Source organism: Haematobia irritans, chromosome 4 (assembly GCF_050003625.1).
Source record: "Haematobia irritans isolate KBUSLIRL chromosome 4, ASM5000362v1, whole genome shotgun sequence".
NCBI lineage: Eukaryota > Metazoa > Arthropoda > Insecta > Diptera > Muscidae > Haematobia > Haematobia irritans.
The window spans coordinates 93044482-93069100 of NC_134400.1; the positions used below are offsets into that span (position 1 = coordinate 93044482).

A 24619-nucleotide genomic window follows, 5' to 3' on the forward strand; every position below is an offset into this window, starting at 1 on the left:
CACACCAATAGTTGCGCACCTTTTTTGGACTATAAGTGAAATTTGACAGGAAAGCAAATTCATTTATATTCCACTTTGGTATATAACAGTTTTCACACATTTCCAGGAATATGACGATAAACAGAAACTAAAAAAAACAATTTATTTTGTGTACTCAGAACGCACTTTTGTTAATGTAGTTTGAGGAAAAAAAGATGGCATTTCCCTATTTTCTTAATATGTACCAATACTGCCAATCTGGCGCATTTTTCATGATGTTGCCAAAATTTTATATTATTGTGGACTATCTTAAATATTTTATATCGATTTCTTTTGATCAGCACAATAAAAAACGGAATATATGCAAAATCGGCCTATATGTGAAATGGATTATTCAGCAAACTATATGTGTGAAATTTGTCATAATGACACTAGAAGAATAATTTTTGGACTATATGTGAAAGTCTCCTATATGTAAGCGAAAACTACTGTAGTGTAAAAAAGTAGCTTCCTCAGTATTAAAATATTTCACATTATTGAATAATATTCCAGCATATTCCTCCTGAATGTTGTGTATTAGCTATTAATTGCAGTTCATTAAGGAGTTGATTCTAGAGATATTTCAATATTTCAGTTGCGGATTATAATTACCTTCGACTTATTAGGATTAAGAATTACATAGTTCTTTGAGGCCTAATTCAGTATTCAGTTGCAGGTCTGCATTCAGATTCGATACACAAGTCGCAATGGAATTCAGTTTGCACAGGGAGTAAAGCTGTACGTCATCAGCGTATATTTGATCATTTGAATATATTGAGTAGATGAGGGGTCCAAGCATAGATCCTTGCGGTAATATAATGTTTTAAGAAATGATGTTTTGGTTTCAATGTAGCTTGAAACATTTGGGTATATTTTTGATTATGCCACATAATTTTAGTTTGAAGATCAGTCAATTGCAATATTGAGTAATTTAGTCATAAAAATGAATCCAAAATTTGAACCAGGTATTTAGAAAATGCCAAACAATGTCATTTCTTTCGTCGCCTATCATTACAGGTAAGAGATGTGTAAATGTCCATATTTCCCTTCCCGGCATTTTTAGTCGAAATTTTTCCAAACAATTTGTTGCAATTAATTGGGACTTGTTCTATATTAAAATTTCTGTTTTCTCTAAAATGTCATGTAAAATATTGGCATAAATGTTATCAATAACACTGTAACCATTAATTCGGTTTAAAATATAATTTTCCATAATACCGGTGCTTTCAGGGCAATTTAAAAGAATATCTTGGGAATAATCCTCAGATGAATATTTTGTTTCTTGCTTTGTCATTTTACACAATCTGCTAAAATATGTTGAGGAGAAAGACTAGGAAACCCCCAAATTAGCCCCAATTATTGATGCGGGAGAAAATAAATCGATTAAATACCTCTTGGGCGAGGCGTAAGAAAATATTAAGAGCTTTAGATTACTTGCGGACATAGAAAATGCTAACTTAAGCAGTCTGCTAATGTTTTTGGAACAATCTGGTTGGTTCATCAAAAGAAAATGATCGAGTAGGTCCAGCGGTTAAAACTAGGGCTGTTTTCTTTTAGCACTGGATATGCTAAGTCGGTAAGGACTAAAAGAAAACAGAGTACTCGTTTATCCAGGACATCTCCAAAAATATGCAACACTGTCATCAGCTGTTTAAAAACAATCACAGAAAAGTAGTGAAATCTTCCATTTTTAATGTATGAAATGCTCCTATTAGTAATAAATATTTACTGCTGCGATTATTTATGACACTATATCACTTTCAATTTCATGTTTTTCGATCAAATAGTCAAAATAAATTGCTATTGTGAATCGAAGAAGCGTCACTTTTTATCCAAATACAATCTGCCAATATTGGTGCGACTTGCACTGATGAGATGTTCTGGAAAGAACACCGTACAACAATGTTCTGGATAGCCCATATAAATGTTGCATCCAGTGCAAAAAGAAAACAGCCCTACTATAAGTGCCCATATGTAATAGGTACTTTTAGTTAATGTGGTGTCACACTGGGCTGAATGAATAAGTGAGCCTGACAATAAATCTGGCTGTCACTTTAACCTAACCTGGCCTACCCCCAATAATTAAACCCAAATAGAAAAAACTCTCCTTTTCCCCCAACGCGTAGTAATTGTAATTCCGTTTTCTGCAAGACCATTAAGTATTCCAATCAGTTTAAAGAAATACACGTAATTTCCAACCATTTTTACATCTATTGACTGAAACAGAGCACATAGAAAAATATTTTTAAGCTTGAATTATAGACAATTTGGAGCTGTTGGAAAAGTAGTATTATATACCCAACTAATGGATTATTTATTTCAAAATCATCAAAATACAAAAAACATGGTATTGCAATTTTTGACCCACAATTTTTTGTTTTCTTTTTCCATAAATTTCCATTCACAAAGTATTTTATAGATATACTGTTTTCAAACACCTTCATATTTTCTAAAAATCCTAACATGCCTTCCAGCTCAAATAATGTTTGTATTTGAAATTTCATGGGGAAAGGAGTCGCTTTCACAAAAGTGGAAACACCCATATTAAGCAAAGTGCCCCTGTTTGAAACCACTGAACTCATTTTATTGTCAACACAAATAAAAATTGGTGATTGAAACAATTTATCGACGTACAATTATTTCCAAAAATTGTACTCGGTATTAATTTGTTTGAATGGATCCCCACAAAACTCCATTAAAGCTGTAACATTTCTGTACCGGAGTGCTTCTGATTTGAGAATGGGTTTCGTTATAAAATGGTGTACATTTGTTTGAATGTTAATAGCTTATTTGCGAGAAAAAGACTTGATAGAATAATTAATCAGAGAAACTTCAAAAGTATTTCTTTATAAAAGGGAATTGTTTAATCCTTGTTCCACTACTTGGAATATTTGCCAATCCAACAACATTTTCGACAAAAGAAGTAGTTTCAGATATTGGGATATAAATCGTTTTTGTGCAGTAGATAAGCGTGTAATTTTGTTATGAAATTAATTTCGAATGTACCGCGAAAATTATTTAAATGTAGAAAATTGTTGCGAACTTGATCTAATTGTGCCATAAAATTTATTGAAAGGTTGTGATTTATGAAGAAATCTTACATGATCTAAAATTTTCTCGCAAAGCTCGAATTGTTTGTTGCATAAAAAACATACAATTATCATTTTCAAAACACAACGAATTGCGATAAAGGAAGTTCTGAAAAATTTGTAAAACTGATCATAATGATTTAACGTAAAAATGTTTGTATACAGTTTATTAGAATATAGCACCGTGAATAGGGCGCAAAACTCAAGGTTATCTTTTTAATACGAAATAATATCCCTGCCCATTATTTCATTCTACATTTACAATTGGAAAAACTCAATACAAAGTTTTCGCAGCTATTCCCCACGAAAGTAGTATACATAGCAATAATATCGGTATAAAATGTATACCACATATTCTTATTTACGAATTCGAAAAATTTGGAATTGCGATTAACTCATCAACGTTTTGTATTTTTTGTCAAGACTTGTTTCCAATTCCAATTCCAGTTTGTAAAAAAATCGTATAATATTTCATCACAATTCGGAATCATAAAACTTGAAGAAATTTTTAGCTTTTTTTGTTTTCCTAATCGATAACTGAAGGGTATGTAGAAAAACGTGGTATTTAATGATTTATATTTTGTTTCGACAAAACTTTTAAATTAGTAAAGACTAAAATGAATTAAAAAAATTACCGTTTAAAATACAGTTGTCCTCACTACATGCTTTTCTTGCAATTTGTCAGTATTATATAAAGATAATACTTACCTATTAAACCGCAACTTAACTGCTTACTGGGACGCCAGATAAATTATTTTTTCGAGCGGGCTTTAAATTGGGCAATCGATTACAACATTGGCGTCGTCATTATCGAAAACCACAAAGTATACAAAAGCTGTCTCCTTAGTAAAGTTCTGAAAAAGTGCAACACAATGTAGTTGCCACCTGCCGATGTTGTCTTTGTGTCGTAGTTGTGTTCCTTTTCCTACTACTAGTTCATACTCAACACGCAAATCTAACAAAAAATCCTCCCGTTTTCTAGGTAAACTTTTGAGAGAACAACGTTGAACTAAAATGGTTTGATAACTTAAGGCTAATTAATAAGGTACAATAATACCGGTCAAAGTAATAGGTGCCCACAACATTTGGCGAACGGTGAAAATAACTAATTTGTACTTACCTTGTTTTTTTAACGCTGAATTGTTATGGGTTTTGCTCAGACCTCAAATGGTAGTGAAATAGTAAACAAACATAGATTGATCCATAATTTTACGTATTAATTTGTATACTATTTTCAAGGATTTTAACACACTATCACAATTTTCGGCCAGAATCTGTATGGCTTACATTTATAAATACTTCAAATTACATTTTAGCAATGGCATTTATTCAATTTTGTTCGCAATTTTAACTGGATGTGCGCACTGCATTTATTGTCAATGTCGCCATTGATAATGCATAAAAGTGAAGTTGTTTATTAAAATCATCTGAGATGTGGTAGATTTCATTACGAAAGACTGACATACGCATTAGTTTAGGTTAAAGTGACAGCCCGATTTATTGTCAGGATCACTTGTTCTGTTCACTCCATTGTGAAACCACATTTACCAAAAGTACCTATTACATATGATCCATGCAAATTATTTCATTCTAAATTTACAATTGGAAAAACTCAATACAAAGTTTTCGCAGATTTGGCCTCCGGAGCCTCTTGGAAGACCAAAATTTATATGATTCAGTTGAAATTTGGTACGTTATGTTAATATATGGCCTCGAAAACCCATGCAAAAATTGGTCGATATCGGTCCATAAATATATATAGGCCTCATATAAACCGATCCCCAGATTTGACCTCCGGAGCACCTTGGAAGAACAAAATTCTTCCCATTCGGTTGAAATTTGGTACGTTATGTTAGTATGGGGTATCCAACAACCATGCAGGAATTGGTTCCTATCAGTCCATAATAATATATAGCTCCCATATAAACCGATCGCCAGATTTGACCTCCAGTGCCTTTTGGAGAAGCAAAATTCATCCGATCTGGTTGAAATTTGGTACGTGGTGGTAGTATATGATATTTAACAACCATGTGAGTTGAAGTTTGTGGATGACAGTCTTTCGTAGAAGTTTCTACGCATTCCATGGTGGAGGGTACATAAGATTCGGCCTGGCCGAACTTACGTCCGTATATACTTGTTTATATTTTGTTTCGACAAAACTTTTAAATTAGTAAAGACTAACAATTAATTAAAACAATTACCGTTTAAAATACAGTTGTCCTCACTACATGCATTTCTTGCAATTTGTCAGTATTATATAAAGATAATACTTACCTATTAAACCGCAACTTAACTGCTTACTGGGACGCCAGATAAATTATTTTGGCCAGCGGGCTTTAAATTTGGTAATAGATTACAACATTGGTGTCGCCATTATCGAAACCATAAAGTATACAAAAGCTGTCCTTAGTAAAGTTCAGAAAAAGTGCAACACAATGTAGTTGCCACCTGCCGAGGTTGTCCTTGTGTCATAGTTGTGTTCCTTTACCTACTACTAGTTCATACTAGAAAGCCTTGCTCAACACGCAAATCTAACAAAAAATCCTACCGTTTTCTCGGTAAACTTTTGCGAGAACAACGTTGAACTAATGTGATAGATTTCATTACGAAAGACTGACATACGCATTAGTTTAGGTTAAAGTGACAGCCCGATTTATTGTCAGGAACACTTGTTCTATTCAGTCCATTGTGATACCACATTTACCAAAAGTACCTATTACATATGAACACTTGTAGTTGTAACCACTGAACCTTCTCGATTATTTTCTTCTTTTGAACCAACCAGATTGTTCCAAAAACATTAGCCGACTGCTTAAGTTAACATTTTCCAGGTCCGCCAGTAGTCTATAGTTGTATGCTCCTAAAATTATGCTTACGCTTTACACAAAATGCAAGACATTCACACAAGAGATGTTTAGTTGACTCATTTTCCTTTGCGTCGTGACAGCTCATGCAGTAGTCATTATATTTCACGCCAATAGTTTTTGCAAACTCGCCTAACAGGCAGCGACTCGTGACGTCTTGAAAACACTAACATAACTAGTGTGCGGTTTAAGTTTAGATGGGGCCACATTTGCTTAGTGTCGTTGCAACCCAATTCTCTCATCGGACATTCGACATAATAAAAGCCTTCTGACACAGAGTGGGCTTGCAGGTAGCCGGAGGTATACCAACAAATTCTAGTTCTCCTGGAATATGTAAGGTAGTTCTTAGCCTTGCTAACTCATCCGCTTCGCAGGTCCCCTCGCAATGATGGCGTTGATAATGACTAATAACTACGTCGTCATTGAATAAGTGGCGGCGGCGTATATACTAAAGGTCTGCACAAGTATGCTTGAAAGCGATTTCAAATGGCTTGGATTTTTATCAAAGATAATAGAGAGAAAAAGATGGAAAATTTGCTGCTGAGCACATCAAACCATTTGCCGTGTTAGGCCCATAAATTTCGTTTATCGAACCAAACGCGTATACGACAAGTATTGACATAGAATACAAATGCAAATAAAAAGAAAGTAAGTGCAGGAAATAAATTTCCATAAACGGGAAAATGTATTTTTTTTGTTGCCTAAAACTTTACATCGTTTCATTAAGAAAATTGAGTTTCTCAATTAAATAATAATGAAACACAAATACCGAAAAACAACAAAAAAGAATTACAAACGTGTGGAACTAGCACCGTCAATACAACATTTGGTGTGACGCATGCCAATTTCCCATCTTCCTAGGTTTACTTATCTTTGTTTGATCCACATTCTAGAATCAACAAGTATATACGGCCGTAAGTTCGGCCAGGCCGAATCTTATGTACCCTCCACCATGGATTGCGTAGGAACTTCTACTAAAGGCTGTCATCCACAATCGAATTACTTGGGTTGCGATAACACTTGCCGATGGCAAGGTATCGTAAAACTTTTTAACACTGTCTTCTAAATTGTAAGTTAGCCCATACGGGGTATATATTAAACAAAAAAAGGCCGATTAAATACGTATATAATATAGTTTGACAAAATTTTCTATAGAAATGAAAACTTGACAAAATTTTCTATAGAAATAAAATTGTGACAAAATTTTGTATAGAAATATAAACTTGACAAAATTTTCTATAGAAATAAAATGTTGACAAAATTTTCTATGGAAGTAAAATGTTGACAAAATTTTGTATAGAAATAAAATGTTGACAAAATTTTCTACAGAAATAAATTTTTTACAAAATTTTCTATAAAAATAAAATTTTGACAAAACTTTCTATGGAAATAAAATTTTGACAAACATTTCTATAGAAATAAACGTTTGACAAAACTTTCTATAGAAATGAAATTTTGACACAACTTTCTATAGTAATAAAATTTGACAAAATTTTCTATGGAAATAAAGTTTTGGTAGATTATTTTTGGCGATATGGACCAATTTTTGTGTAATAAGTCATCGGCTATATATAACTAAAGACCGATATTGACCAATTTTTACATGGCTGTTAGAGGCCATATATTGACAAAATGTACCAAATTTCAACCGCATCGGATGACTTTTGCTATATATAATTATGGACCGATATGGACCAATTTTTGCATGGTTGTTAGATACCATATACTAACACCATGTACCAAATTTCAACTGGATCGGATGAATTTTGCTCCTCCAAGAGGCTCCGGAGTTCAAATCTGGGGATCGGTTTATATGGGAGCTATATATAATTATGAACCGATATGGACCAATTTTTGCATGGTTGTTAGAGGCCGTATACTAACATCAGGTACCAAATTTCAACAGGATCGGATGAATTTTGCCCCTCCAAGAGGCTCCGGAGGTCAAATCTGGGGATCGGTTTATATGGGGGCTATATATAATTATGGACCGATATGGACCAATTTTTGCATGGTTGTTAGAGACCGTATACTAACATCAGGTACCACATTTCAACCGGATCGGATGAAGTTTTTCCCTCCAAGATGCTCCGGAGGTCAAATCTGGGGATCGGTTTATATGGGGGCTATATATAATTATGGACCGATATGGACCAATTTTTGCATGGGTGTTAGAGACCGTATACTAAGACCACGTACTAAATTTCAACCGGATCGGATGAATTTTGCTCCTCCAAGAGGCTCCGGAGGTCAAATCTGGGGATCGGTTTATATGGGAGCTGTATATAATTATGGACCGATATGGACCAATTTTTGCATGGTTGTTAGAGGCCGTATACTAACATCAGGTACCAAATTTCAACCGGATCGGATGAATTTTGCTGCTCCGGGAGGCTCCCCAAGCCAAATTTGGGGATCGGTTTATATGGGGGCTATACGTAAACGTGGTCCGATATGGCCGATTTTCAATACCATCCGACCTACATCAATAACAACTACTTGTGCCAAGTTTCAAGTCGATAGCTTGTTTCGTTCGGAAGTTAGCGTGATTTCCACAGACGGACGGACAGCCGGACAGACGGACGGACATGCTTAGATCGACTCAGAATTTCACCACGACCCAGAATATATATACTTTATGGGGTCTTAGAGCAATATTTCGATGTGTTACAAACGGAATGACAAAGTTAATATACCCCCATCCTATGGTGGAGGGTATAAAAATCATAGGAGATATACACAAAATGTCTCTACAAATCCCCTCACATGATGCAATGATTTCATTGCTCTCTTCTCACTTAATTTGCCAGTAGCACATTTATCTACAGAATAAGGAAAAATATATTCCAAATTTACGAGGAATCTATAAAAAATCAAATACACCCGTCAAGAATTATATTAACTACTTTTTATTCTACACGCAGAGAAGGAATATGATCACCTCAACCATGTTTCAAGAGCAAAATGTTATTTTTGGATGGTGACCATGTAACGTGTTTATGGCAAAAATGTTCTTTTCTCGCCAAAAATAATATGCTTGCCGAAATCAGACACATAATCTCCGAGAAAATAACATGGTTGCGACAAACATGTTACATGGTCACCATTCAAAAATAACATTTTGCTCTTGAAACATGGTTGAGGTGATCATATTCCTTCTCTAGGTGTACTTTATCCTGTTATTCTACTTTATTGTATGTCTATATGTTACAGAAATGTATATATGTTACAGAAGCGATTTTTTTAGGGTGTGGCCTCTCGGGCCATATGAATGTATAACGGACGAAAGGTATATATGGGGGCTATATCTAAATCTGGACCGATTTAAACTAAATTTGGCACACTTGACGATACTATAAGTCCTTGTGCGAAATTTGAAGAAGATCGGTTCATAAACACGTCAATTATGATCAAATCGGTGATAAATATATATGTCAGCTATATCTAATTCTGAACCGTTTTTTTCCCAAAATCAATAGGGATTGTATTTGTTCCGAAGGAAGATTCGATGCCAAATTTATGGCACTCGGACTTAAACTCTGAGCTTTACTTTGCACACAAAAATACATATAGATAAACGGGCATTGCTAAATCGACTCAGAATTTAATTCTACGACGATCGGTATACCAAACGATGACTCTCAGACTGCTCCGTCTTGGTGTTACATACAAATCGATGCCCTCATTCCAGAGTACGCTAAGTCGACTTCGCATGTTGTGATGGAGTTCGCTGTTTTTTATTCGGCTTGATGTGAATTGCATCCTGTCAAAAGTTCGAATTTATTGGACATGTCTATCAAAAGTTGTGGTTAATGTTGTAGTTAGCCTGAGTCTAAAGTTTTAAAAAATGTCCAATCCAAAAAGGGCAAAAAGCTTTGTTCGGTCTAAAGTGGTCTAAGTCATTTTTAGCCATGTTCTGTTATCACTATTTTGAGTTCCTACATACTAAAAAGAATTAAAAATATGATTTTAAGACCGAAAATAAGGGAATTTCTATCTTATACGGGTTTTGATAAATTTCAAAAAACAAAACTTGTTTCTTGTTTCCTGTAAAATTCACTTTTTAGACTTAGCGCACTTTGGAATGTAGACATCGAAATACACAAGCTTTTTATACCCTATACCACAGTAGTTGTGAAGGATAAAAAAAGTTATTTTAATTTAATTTCCTTATTCCAAGTATGTGGCAAAATGACCCACAAATAAGTTCAATGTACACTAAAGCACATGAAAAATTTCGTATGATTCCCAAAAACATTAAGAATGAGTTACTGCGGGGTAGAAATTGCGATGATTTGACACCAATGATTTTTTTTTATTTTAGTTCATTTTTACACGCACCACTATAGAATCCCAGCAAAAAAAGGCGTCGCCCAAAAAGTAATGAAAATGTTCTTTTTGGATCCGGAAGTGGTGCACAATTGGTGCAGAAGCGATGAATTTAATATGGGCTTGTTATAGGACGGATGTCCTATTTTTTTAGAATGAATTTAGAAATTTTATCGACAAAATTTAAATAATTTATATTATTTTATTATTATTATTCTTAACCAATTTGTAACAAATTAAGTTAAAATTACCCATTAAAAATATGAAAAACGTGATTTATACAACATTGAATCAAAAGATCTTCATGTGTAGTTAAAATAAAGAACATCTTTTGGAAGGACATTTTTAGAAGTGCTTTTAAAGTTGTGCCTTTAGAAGAACTTCCAAATCTTTTTGCTGTGATGGAGTATAATAAGTGTTCCATTACGTGTTCCAGCGTCGCCAAAAAAGTACTGAATGTTCTTTTTGGATCCGGAAGTGGTGCAGAATTGACGCAGAAGCGATGAATTTAACATGGGCTTGTCATAGGACGGAAGTCCTCAATTTCAACAGCCGTTGCACTGAATTTGCATCACTTCTTTAGGTGTGATCCGAATTCAATGTTTTGGATGTAAATTAAAAAATTCTGTGATATTTTGTCATATAAATAATTTTTATAATTTTTTATAATTTTTAATGGATTCTAACGACTGTCGGAAACGTTTGACCTCAAATATTTTCAAAAATTCACAATTTTTATACCCTCCATCATAGGATGGGGGTATATTAACTTTGTCATTCCGTTTGTAACACATCGAAATATTGCTCTAAGACCCCATAAAGTATATATATTCTGGGTCGTGGTGAAATTCTGAGTCGATCTAAGCATGTCCGTCCGTCCGTCCGTCCGTCCTTCCGTCTGTTGAAATCACGCTAACTTCCGAACGAAACAAGCTATCGACTTGAAACTTGGCACAAGTAGTTGTTATCGATGTAGGTCGGATGGTATTGAAAACGGGCCATATCGGTCCACTTTTACGTATAGCCCCCATATAAAGGGACCCTCAGCTTTGGCTTGTGGAGCCTCTAACAGAAGCATATTTCATCCGATCCGGCTGAAATTTGGTATATGGTGTTGGTATATGGTCTCTAACAACCATGCAAAAATTGGTCCACATCGGTTCATAATTATATATAGCTCCCATATAAACCGATCCCCAGATTTGGCTTGCGGAGCCTAAAAGAGAAGCAAATTTCATCCGATACGGCTGAAATTTGGTACCTGGTGTTGGTATATGGTCTCTAACAACCGTGCAAAAATTGGTCCATATCGGTCCTTAATTATATATAGCCCCCATATAGACCGATCCCCAGATTTGGCTTATGGAGCCTCTAAAAGAAGCAAATTTCATCCGATCCGGCTGAAATTTGGTACATGATGTTGGTATATGGTTTCTAACAACCATGCAAAAATTGGTCCACTTCGGTACATAATTATATATAGCCCCCATATAAACCGATCCCCAGATTTGGCTTGCGGAGCCTCAAAGAGAAGCAAATTTCATCCGATCCGGCTGAAATTTGGTACATGATGTTGGTATATGGTCTCTAACAATCATGCAGAAATTGGTCCACATCGGTCCATAATTATATATAGACCCCATATAAACCGATCTCCAGATTTGGCTTGCGAAGCCTCAAAGAGAAGCAAATTGCATCCGATCCGGCTGAAATTTGGTACATGGTATTGGCATATGGTCTCTAACAACCGTGCAAAAATTGGTTCACATCGGTCCATAATTATATATAGCGCCCATATAAACCTATCACCAGATTTGGGTTGCGGAGCCTCAAAGAGAAGCAAATTTCATCCGATCCGCCTGAAATTTGGTACATGATATTGGTATATGGTCTCTAACAACCATGCAAAAATTGGTCCACATCGGTTCATAATTATATATAGCCCCCATATAAACCGATCCCCAGATTTGGCTTGCGAAGTCTCCAAGAGAAGCAAATTTCATCCAATCCGGTTGTAATTTGGAACATGGTGCTAGTATATGATCTTTAACAACCGTGGCAGAATTGGTCCATATCGGTCCATAATTATATATAGCCCCCATATAAAACGTTCTCCAGATTTGACATCCGGAGCCTCTTGGAGGAGCAAAATTCATCCGATCCGGTTCAAATTAGGAACGTGGTGTTAGTATATGGTCGGTGTTAGTATATGTTAGTATATGGTATGGTAACAACCATACCAAAATTGGTCCAATCACACAAAAATTGGTCCATATCGGTTCATAATCATGGTTGCCACTAGAGCCAAAAATAATCTATCAAAATTTTATTTCTAGAGAAAATTTTGTCAAAATTTTATTTCTGGAGAAAGTTTTGTTAAAATTTTATTCGGTTCATAATAAAATTTTCATCATTGTCAAAATTTTATTTCTATAGAAAATTTTGTCAAAATTTTATTTCTATAGAAGATTTTGTTCAAATTTTATTCGGTTCATAATCATGGTTGCCACTCGAGCCAAAAATAATCTACCAAGATTTTATTTCTATATAAAATTTTGTTAAAATTTTATTTCTGTAGAAAATGTTGTCAAAATTTTCTTTCTATAGAAAATTTTGTCAAAATTTTTATTTCTATAGAAAATTTTGTGAAAATTTTATTTCTGTAGAAAATTTTGTCAAAATTTTATGTCTACTTTGTCAAACTGAATTATATACGCATTGGATCGATCTTTTTTTATTTAATATATACCACGTATGGACTTACATCAATTTAGAAGATGGTGTTAGGAAGTTTTAAGATACCTTGCCATCGGCAAGCGTTACCGCAACTTAAGTAATTCGATTCTGGATGGCAGTGTTTAGAAGAAGTTTCTACGCAATCCATGATGGAGGGTACATAAGCTTCGGCCTGGCCGAACTTACGGCCGTATATACTTGTTATTTAATATATACCACGTATGGACTTACATCAATTTAGAAGATGGTGTTAGGAAGTTTTAAGATACCTTGCCATCGGCAAGCGTTACCGCAACTTAAGTAATTCGATTCTGGATGGCAGTGTTTAGAAGAAGTTTCTACGCAATCCATGATGGAGGGTACATAAGCTTCGGCCTGGCCGAACTTACGGCCGTATATACTTGTTTCAGATTGGATTTAGCATTTTTTTCGACAAAATTTAAATGATTTGTACCATTTTATGAATTCTTACTCTGTTTTTAACCTATTTGAAACAAAACAAGTTAATATTATCCATTAAAAGTATGAAAAAAACCATGTTATAAAAAATTTAATTAAAAAAACTGGGTAGTTAAAATAAAGAACATAATTGGGAGTGCATCTTCTGGAAGTGCTTTTAAAGTTGTGCCTTTGGAAGAACTTCCAAATTTTTTTGCTGGGGTGTAACACATCGAGATATCAATTTCTAACTAAATAAAGTATATACTATATCTGGTTAAGACTCTAAGACGATTTAACGATGTCCGTCTATCTGTCTGTCTGTGGAAGTTCAATTTCGAAGATGGGCTATAACTAGGGATGCCAGATTTTGAAGAGGCAAAAAGAGCATATACGAAAAAAAGAGCGCGCTTTTTCAAATAAATTTATTTATTGAAATATAACTCATTTAAACGTAACAAAAAGGTTCATAATATAAACATAAAATATCCAAGTTATTTTTTGGTGTTTTTGTGAAAAATGTTATTGAAAGAAGTTTGCTTATATTTAAAACAGAGTTGAAAGTGTAGAAGCAACATCGGCGTGCTTTTCTTCGACTCTGATAATAAAGTAAAACAGTATTTAATTAGAACATAACGGCGTAGAAAAATCTCGTAGTGTGACATTTACGTATGTTCAGTTTACTTTTACCATTTATTGAATCGCGTTGGAGTAATATTTGTTGTGATGCATAAAAAGAGCACAACAAGAGTATATAACTAAAAATAGAGCACTTTTGCGTGCTCTTTTAGCCTATCTTGTTTTAAGAGCACATTTTGTAAAAAAAGAGGACATGTGCTCTTTAAAAGAGCACGTCTGGCATCCCTAGCTATAAAGGTTCACGTTTCGACGTAGACCCCATACAAACCGATTCTTCGACATTGCGTCTTGAGAATACGCGTATAAACGCCGCCATATGTATCCGATTCTCGTCAAATTGGAAATCTAGAGGTGTTTTAAGTCCATAAATAAATATACAAATACATGTCGCAATTTTTATCCCATTTGCTTTAAATGTGAAATCTAGAATAGTCTTGCCTGGTAGGTGCAACTTTCATCCGACTTGCTTAAAATTTTAAATCCAGAGGTATATTAGGTTTAGAGCTGTGCTTAAATTTGTATATAACGGTGTATAGAGCCTGAGTGGATGAAATGGAGTCACAATTTTTATCCAATTTATTTGAAATTTTAAATCCTGACGACCAATAACATATGTAGACCAATCTCCTGATTTGACTTCTTCGAGAAACCAAAACTTTCATATGACATGTCTTCTACAATTTATCATTATCCAAATATCACTAATTTTACACAAAAATTTTAAATTTGTAAAAGTTCACATTAGTTCAGATGTTCACATTTCATGTAGACGATCACAGATATTTTTCTGCGTAGGACATATTAATGTCTACAACCCGTAAGATATCTTTACCCAACACCCATTCAGCCAGTGTTGGGTCATTCATTATCCTTCTTTACATTCTCCATTATATGGTTATTAATAGTTGTTGTACCTTACTTTTAATTTCTTCACTTTCATAAGTTAATTTATAAACAGTAATAAAAAGCGAATGGCCTTATCCGTTCACAGAAAATCGTTTTGATTCACATACATACGTGCACCCAGAAAAAAATTTAACGGTGAATAAATTAACATAAACCGAGAAAAAACTGCCAATGTAAGACCAGCCACCGTGGTGCAATGGTTAGCATGCCTGTCTTGCATACACAAGGTGGTGGGTTCGATTCCTGCTTCGACCGAACACCAAAAAGTTTTTCAGCGGTGGATTATCCCACCTCAGTAATGCTGGTGACATTTCTGAGTGCTTTAAAGCTTCTCTAAGTGGTTTGACTGCAATGTGGAACGCCGCACTATGGGGCCAATGGTCAGTTTTTGAGGCAATAAATCACAGGAAACAGCTAGACCTTTAAAATTTCGTACAGATGATTATAATGTATTCTTAAGACTTCAGTAAAAAAATTAAGACATTCGGGCAGTACCACGCCCATTTCCAGTACGGGTATTAAAGTGCTTCTCCAGGTGGAGACCCCTGGAAAATAATTCTTGAAATTTAGCGATAGCACTGCTCTGAAATGAAATCCTGTTTTAGACGAAATCAGCTGATCCTTATGTAAAAAGAACTCCTGAAACAGAATGACTGCCCATTTTGCCCCATCATGCCTAGTTTTCGAGATATCCCTGAAACAATTTTTTTCTGACATTTTTCATAAATAAAGAAGATATCTCGAAAACTAGATGTGATGGGGCAAAACGGGAAGTAAATTCGGATTCAGGAGGTCATTTTACATAAGGATCTGCTAGTTTCGTCTAAAGAAGGTCTCAAAAGATGATTTTTGCAGAACAGTGTAATTGCATCATTCTGTTGGAGATAACATTTATTTATCAACTGACTTTAAATTACAAACTAATTTATATTAATACATTTCAGAAAATTACTTTTAAAATGAATCAATTTCTTGTTGTGAGTGTTTAAAACATACTGGGTGTTTGGATACAATATTCAAAATTTAATCAATCTAAAAATAGAGAATTTTGTTAATACTCGTATGTACAAAATAATTGGCTTTTGTACAAAATTCTTACTTGAAAATTTTATGTTTCATCAACTTCTAATTCAAAATTAAAATGAAATGGATCCTCTTCGTAATCTTCAGAATCTGAAACATCTTTATTTATAGCTGCACGTGACGTACTTGGCAGTTGATACTCAGGGATATTCGCAATTTTTAAAAGAGAAATAACATATCTTGGAAGCTGCAAACTTCTCTTTTTTGAAAGACGATTTTTCAGATATATACTTGATAATAACGGGTCTGAAGAATCCAGGGCCCTGTTAAAAATATCCATTATATTATGCTCCCTAGAATCCTTTCGTGCATGCTCAATGCGGTCCTTTTTGTAAAATTTATTTCTCGCCTCAGATGCATTTTCACCAGCACATCCGAGAGGTACAATTGACGCTTGCAATATTTGGAAAGAATGTGCTAAAATTTTATGCAAAGTCGCTGACATTGGGTACCACTCGTAATGTTTAAAATATATCTCTGCAGTTTCATAGCAAAATTTTTGCAAGTGGTCGGCACTTATTTCAAATTCAGAGTTAATTGTGATAAGAATTGTATGTAAATGTTTTAAAAGTTCGATATTAATGTTGGTTATAGAAGAAAATAATTCCAGATTAAAAAATGCTTTTCGTGCCGTATTGCCGTCATTCGTGGACCCGCTTCTATTGCTTTTCGGCTTGTGGACATGAAGGCCCATTTTTTGCCAAAATTGTTCTTGAATTTCGCGCTTTCTCTTTAGCATAAGGACTTTCAGTTGGTAACATTAATGGGTTTTCTATCATTTTCCAACCAAAAGTTAAATATATCCAAATTTTTAACTTTTACGTTATATGAAAATAGATTTTTATAAAATGGTGCAGATTGGAGCAGCTAATTTTTCCAAAAACTAATAGTACACATTATTACCTTCCTCCACACATAAATTGTTTCACGGATACGCTCGGATAAAGAAAGTTCTACTCCACAGAACATATGGACGACAACAAAAATTACACAAAATAGACAGCACATGCGACACAAAAAACTATTCATCAAATCAATTTTTTTTTCTTAATTTAATAACATGTTGCTTTGCATACCTTTAAAAGTGTATTCCATTTTACAAAATTTTTATAATTTTAAAATTTTGTGCTTGACGGCCAAAATGACTTTGTTGTTTGTTTATTGTTGAATATCAGAAAATGTAGCAAAATAAAATATGACAACTTTGACTGCTCGGCATGTCATCATGAGGTGTTACCAGATTTTAATATTTGATATTTGGGTGTTTCAATGTGTTATATGTAAAATTCCGTTATTATTATTTTTAAATAGTTGACTTAAAAAATTGACTTTTTGCCTCAAAGACCTGTCATTGGCCCCACAGTGCGCCGTTCGGACTTGGCTATGAAAAGGAGGTTGAGCTTAACATGGAATCGGGCAGCACTCAGTGATAAGAGAGAAGTTCACCAATGTGGTATCGCAATGGACTGAATAGTCTAAGTGAGCCTGATACATCGGGCTGCCACCTAACCTAACTTAAACTAAGACCAGCTCAAAATAGGTCACATGAAAAGTCAGTTGCAAAATTTCAGGGTGAGAATTGTCATTGATTCCACTGATTTGCGATACGGTACCATGTCTTGGAGAAACATCGTACTCTGAAGGATCCATTATCTATATCCTTACTAGCTGTGTGTTGTACGTTTTGGGGCGGGTTCGTCATGTGTATTTCACTCAGATGCCTAACCATTGCACTTCTTAGTGAATAATTAGTGATAATTTCCGAAAGCACACCTGTATCGGATAAAATTAGTTCCTCCAAGGAGCTCCGGAAGTTATATAGGGGCTATACCTAAAAGTGGTCCGATATGATTCATATGTAATACCGCAATATCCGACCTATACTCACGCAGTTTTATAAAATCAAAAGCTGCCAAAGCCGTGGTAGAAGCAAACCGTGGAGACTTAAATCCCGTTTTAACATAATCGCTAATCTTTTGGGAAAAAAGCAATACTGTGATTTACCGAATGTTATACGAGAGTACAAGTTTTTTCCTTGTCCAAAAGTCGATAAAGTAGTGAAGCAGTATTGTCCTTTTAATTCAGTGATTTGACTTAAAACTTGGTATCTTTACGTGAAGGAAAATTTTGTTTGACTAAGGTCAACTAGAAGTGTCCATATGTAATAGGTACTTTTAGTTAATGTGGTATCACAATGGACTGAATAGTTTAAGTGAGCCTGAAGAAACACAGACATGCCACTTTGACCTAACCTAACCTAACCTAACCTAAAGATCAACTTGGCTTTAATAGTTCTGAAAAATTCTTCAAAACTAATGAAATTGCCTTAAAATTGTTTGACAGTTTGCACTCTGTCTACAAAGTAAAACAGCGATAAAAAATAGAAGATCTTTCGCAACATTTTATTTTAAAGACGTTTTATACTTGAAACATAGCATAACATCTACTTGAAGTCGAGTCTGAATTTGAAAATTTATGTTGTCTTTAACACCTTTGTGAAGGACTTTGATAGCACATATTTTAAAGATATCCGTACTTCAATTCTCTGCCTCTTTAGGTCGTAATCAATACCGAAATCGTTAGTGAACAGACAAAAGCTTTGGAGCAGGCAAGATGTTTTTAATGTATTAGGTTTCTTTTTTGATCCACAAATGCAACATTCTGCCCGGATAAAAGTCATTAGCTAAATTTAATATGTTTTTTTGTAAGCAATTATTTGTTTGTAGTTAAAATTTATGATTTTTTTCCGAAATCTTCAACAGCCCAATGAAAATCCCATGTATTTTAATTTTTTTTTTTTAACTAAACGTAGGTATAGAGTTCAATGACCATACATATAAGTTCAGTGTAAAGTAAAGCAGAAGAAGATGTTCGTACGATTCCCACAAATACACTGCGAAAATATTGTCGTGATGCCAAAGTTTTCTTGTCCTTAAAATACAAATGGGTTATTTGTTTGGCATAGAAGATGCATTTCTCTGACATAAAGTCGGGTCTGAAAGCTTTTGTAGCATATGAAGAAAACCGACAAAATCTTTGGAATCGGGCATGCTGTTTTTTCACAGTAGTACACCTTAAAAATAATCGCTTCTCTCACACATGTTCCAAACATATTTTGCAGGAAGCACATATATTATTGGATATTGCCGAAACATTATTATGTTTGTTTTATGTGAATATTTTATAAGTTTGGAAGCATTTTGAGCCCAAACATATATGCTTGGAAGAATTTTCTCCCCAAGAAGATTGTGCTCAGAAAAAATTATTTCTTCCTAATTGCATATTCCCTCACATCTTTCTCACTTCCACAAGGTTTTTTAGCACCTTTTTCTGTAATACAAACAATGTTGAAGATATTATTCAATAATATAAATTTGTTAAATTTTACCTTTCGCCTGAACGAAGAATCGAACCGAGGACCATACAGTTTATAAGCCAACACACTATCCAATGGACTACGTAGCTATTATTGTCGTCCATAGACAATCATCGTTATAGGTTATATTTATATAGCATAGTTTGCGGCGCCCACGAGCCGATGCAAACACAACATTATTTAACAGAAACATACATTTGTTGGCCACGTGGAGCAATGGTAAGAATGTCCGCCTTGCAAGCCAAGGGTCGTGGGTTCAATCTCTGCTTCGACCGAACACCAATTTTTTTACATTTATTTTTACAATAGAAAATAATTATTCATTATTATTGAGTAAAAGAAAGATCGAATAAAATCTTTAAAATTTTTAATTTATTTTTACATATATTCCAAAAATTCCGAAAAGATATTCGACATGGCAGCGACCCGTTATAGCAGATATCACAGAGTCCAAGGATTTTATTGCAGGTTGACTGTCTGAGTATATATTAATGCCCACATTTTTTGGAACATTACTTCTCAGCCAATTCGCCACCTCTCTTATTGCTAATATTTCAGTATTTTCGCTATTCGAAGTATCTTTAGAATATACTCCGAAACTCACTTGTCCATCCAATTTGGAGCCATCAGTGTAGAAATCTATACGAGTATATCGTTTGTTCCTCGGGGCCTGTGTGCACCACGCTTCACTGTTGGTAATTAGAGTTTCAAACTTTTTGTCGAAAAGTGGTGTCGCCAGAGTGTAATCCACTACGTTAGGCACATCTGGCATTATTTTGAGGACCGAACTGTGACCGTATCTTTTATCCGACCACAGCGATAGCTCGCGCAACCGCACACACGTTGTTGCAGCGTACTGCTTGGTCAAAATGTCTAAAGGCAATATATGCAGCATGACATTAAGGGAATTTGTTCTTGTCTTGCTGAATGCGCCTGAGATACACAAGCACACCATACGCTGAACATTGTCTAAACTTGTTGGCTGGTGATATCTGATAGGTCTAACCACTGCCGTGTATAGCCAACGCACAATTTTTATACCCACCACCATAGGATGGGGGGTATATTAACTTTGTCATTCCGTTTGTAACACATCGAAATATTGCTCTAAGACCCCATAAAGTATATATATTCTGGGTCGTGGTGAAATTCTGAGTCGATCTGAGCATGTCCGTCCGTCCGTCTGTTGAAATCACGCTAACTTCCGAACGAAACAAGCTATTGACTTAAAACTTGGCACAAGTAGTTGTTATTGATGTAGGTCGGATGGTATTGCAAATGGGCCATATCGGTCCACTTTTACGTATAGCCCCCATATAAACGGACCCCAAAATTTGGCTTGCGAGGCCTCTAAGAGAAGCAAATTTCATCCGATCCGGCTGAAATTTGGTATATGGTGTTAGTATATGGTCTCTAAAAACCATGCAAAAATTGGTCCACATCGGTCCATAATTATATATAGCCCCCATATAAACCGATCCCCCGATTTGGCTTGCGAGGCCCCTAAGAGAAGCAAATTTCACCCGATCCGGCTGAAATTTGGTACATGGTGTCAGTATATGGTCTCTAACAACCATGCAAAAACTGGTCTACATCGGTCCATAATTATATATAGCCCCCATATAAACCGATCCCCCGATTTGGCTTGCGAGGCCTCTAAGAGAAGCAAATTTCATCCGATCTGGCTGAAATTTGGTACATGGTGTTAGTATATGGTCTCTAACAACCATGCAAAAACTGGTCGACATCGGTTCATAATTATATATAGCCCCCATATAAACCGATCCCCCGATTTGGCTTGCGAGGCCCCTAAGAGAAGCAAATTTCATCCGATCCGGCTGAAATTTGGTACATGGTGTTAGTATATGGTCTCTAACAACCATGTAAAAATTGGTCCACATCGGTCCATAATTATATATAGCCCCCATATAAACCGATCACCAGATTTGGCTTGCGAGGCTTCTAAGAGAAGCAAATTTCACCCGATCCGGCTGAAATTTGGTACATGGTGTCAGTATATGGTCTCTAACAACCATGCAAAAACTGGTCCACATCGGTCCATAATTATATATAGCCCCCATATAAACCGATCCCCCGATTTGGCTTGCGAGGCATCTAAGAGAAGCAAATTTCATCCGATCTGGCTGAAATTTGGTACATGGTGTTAGTATATTGTCTCTAACAACCATGCAAATATTGGTCGACATCGGTTCATAATTATATATAGCCCCCATATAAACCGATCCCCCGATTTGGCTTGCGAGGCCTCTAAGAGAAGCAAATTTCATCCGATCCGGCTGAAATTTTGTACGTGATGTTAGTATATGGTCTCTAACAACCATGCAAAAATTGGTTCACATCGGTTCATAATTATATATAGCCCCCATATAAACCGATCACCAGATTTGGCCTCCGGAACCTCTTGGAAGACCAAAATTCATCTGATTCAGTTGAAATTTGGTACGTGATGTTAGTATATGGTATCCAACAACCATGCAGGAATTGGCTCCTATCAGTCCATAATTATATATAGCTCCCATATAAACCGATCCCCAGATTTGACCTCCGGTGCCTTTTGGAGAAGCAAAATTCATCCGATCTGCTTAAAATTTGGTACGTGGTGGTAGTATATGGTATTTAACAACCATGCCAAAAGTGGTCCATATCAGTCCATAATCGTACATAGCCCCATATAAACCGATCCCGAGATTTGGTTTTGGAACCTCTTGGAGGAGCAAATTTCATCCGAGTGAGTTGAAATTTGGTACATTGTGCTAGTATATGGTCGTTAACAACCATGCCTAACTAGGTCCATATCGGTCTATAGTTATATATGGCCCTCAGATAAATCGATCCCCAATCACACAAAAATTGGTCCATATCAAGTTCATAATTGTATATAGCCCCTATATAAGCGATCCCCATATTTCAATTCTGGCTCTCTACGTACAAAAAGTCCATATCGATTCGTAATTATTTGTAGACTTAACTATACATAATTTTTGTTTTGTCTAATATATACCATGTATGGACTAAATCACAATTTAGAAAACGATGTTAAGAAGTTTTAAGATACCACAACCCAAGTAATTCGATTGTGGATGATAGTCTTTCGTAGAATTTTCTACGCAATCCATGGTGGTGGGTACATAAGATTCGGCCTGGCCGAACTTGAAGCCGTATATACTTGTTTCCTACTGCCTTTTTGCACGAGTACAAAGCTACCGTTGGTTTCCTCGCCCTTTCTTCAATATTAAGCTTAAAGTTCAGCTTCACACAAAAAAAATGTTTTTCTGATTCAATCAGAATTGATCCAATTAATTTTTTAATTGAAATGTCTTCAATCATAGAAATGATAGTATCAATTAATAAATTAATTGAAAGTCAATTAAAAAATTAATTGATCTAATTAAAAAAATAAATGATGCTATGCTTTGCCCATAAGGAAATGGGCCTAACCGTGGGAGTTTTGCGATCTTTGCAGTACATGACTAGTTCTGTCTTTGCAGGATTTACCCCAAGACCATTATCTTTATTGTGTATGGGATACCTGACTGCTAGTTCATGTTTTAGTATAGCCCCCATAAGACCAATCTCCCGATTTCAATGGGTTTCTAGAAACCGTAGATTTTATCCGATTTGCCTGAAATTGTAAATATACTGGTATTTTAGACTCACAAATACGTGTATCGGATTTAGTTTTTATCGGTTCATTTGATAAGGCCTCCATATAGACCGACTTCACTTCTTGAGGGTATAGAAGGCGCACTGATCATGAAAATTGCTTGAAACTGAATGTAAAATTTCCAGAATTTACTTCTCGTAATCATTTAAATAATGGGTATGAAAATCTACAAATTTTAGATTTCAAATCAAGGCGTGATTTCATAATTTTCTTGCACACCTACAAGAGATGTTCTATTTCTGCTCTATTTCGGGGAATATCTGTCATCAAACCCCCCTGAAATTTCAAAGGAAACTTGAATATTTGATTCATGGTGGTGGGCATTTAAGATTCGGCCCGGTCGAACTTACTGCTATATACACTTGTTTTTTTTTTTTTTTTAAATTTCCTTTGTCTGAATATTTTGACTTACTGGTCGTACGTTCCGATTTCTTTTGACGAACCAAGAAAAAAGTATATACGGCCGTAAGTTCGGCCACGTCGAATCTTATATACCCTCCACCATGGATTGCGTAGAAACTTCTACTAAAGATTGTGATTGTGGTAATACTCCTCGATAAGACTTCTTAACACCGTCTTCTAAATTGAACTATTGCTCGGTAATTAGAGATTCAGAATTGAAATATGGGGTTCGCATTACATGGACCAATTTTTCTGTGATTGGGTATCGGTTTATCTGAGGGCTATATAACTATAGACGGATAATGACCAAGTTTGGCATGGTACACTGAAAAAAATATTGTCTTGAGGACAAAGATTCATGTCCTGCAAATTTTGCTTGGCATAAAAGACACATTTCTCTAATATAAACTTTTTTCTTTGTCCAAAAGTCGGTAAACTTTTCAATGAATCTTTTGGGAAAAAAGCAATACTGTGATTTACCGAATATTATACGAGAGTACAAGTTTTTTCCTTGTCCAAAAGTCGATAAAGTAGTGAAGTAGTATTGTCCTTATAATTAAGTGATTTGACTTAAAAATGGGTATCAGAACATGAAAGAAAAAAATTTTGGAGTAAGCTCAACTAAACTTTAAAAATTCAGAAAAATTCTTTAAGATTAATGAAATTGTCTTTATGCATCTTGACTACAAAGCAAAAAATCGTTCAAAAATAGGACATGTTTTTAATACTTTATTTTAAAGACGTTTTTTACAAAATTTCAACCGGATCGCAAAAATTTTGCTCCTCCAAGAGGCTCCGGAGGCCAAATGTGGGGATTGGTTTATATATAGGCTATATTTAATTATGAACCGATATGGACTAATTTTTGAATGGTTGTTAGTTTCCATATACTTACACAAAATACAATATTTCAACTAAATCGGATGAAATTTGCTCCTCCAAAGGGCTCTAAAACCAAATCTGGGGATCGGTTTATGTCGGGGCTATATATATTTATAGACCAATTTGGACCAATTTTTGTATGGTTGTTAAAGACCATATACTCACACCACGT

General features: G+C 35.1%; 1 long non-coding RNA gene across 1 annotated transcript; it reads right to left on the minus strand.

The window, feature by feature from the left end:
* Positions 1 to 15884: 15884 nt before the first annotated feature.
* LOC142236076 (uncharacterized) lies at positions 15885 to 16737 on the minus strand. Its single transcript, XR_012721892.1, has 2 exons — positions 16119 to 16737; positions 15885 to 16051 (listed from the first exon to the last, which is right to left on the minus strand). It is a non-coding gene; the product is annotated as an uncharacterized LOC142236076 (long non-coding RNA).
* Positions 16738 to 24619: the final 7882 nt, after the last annotated feature.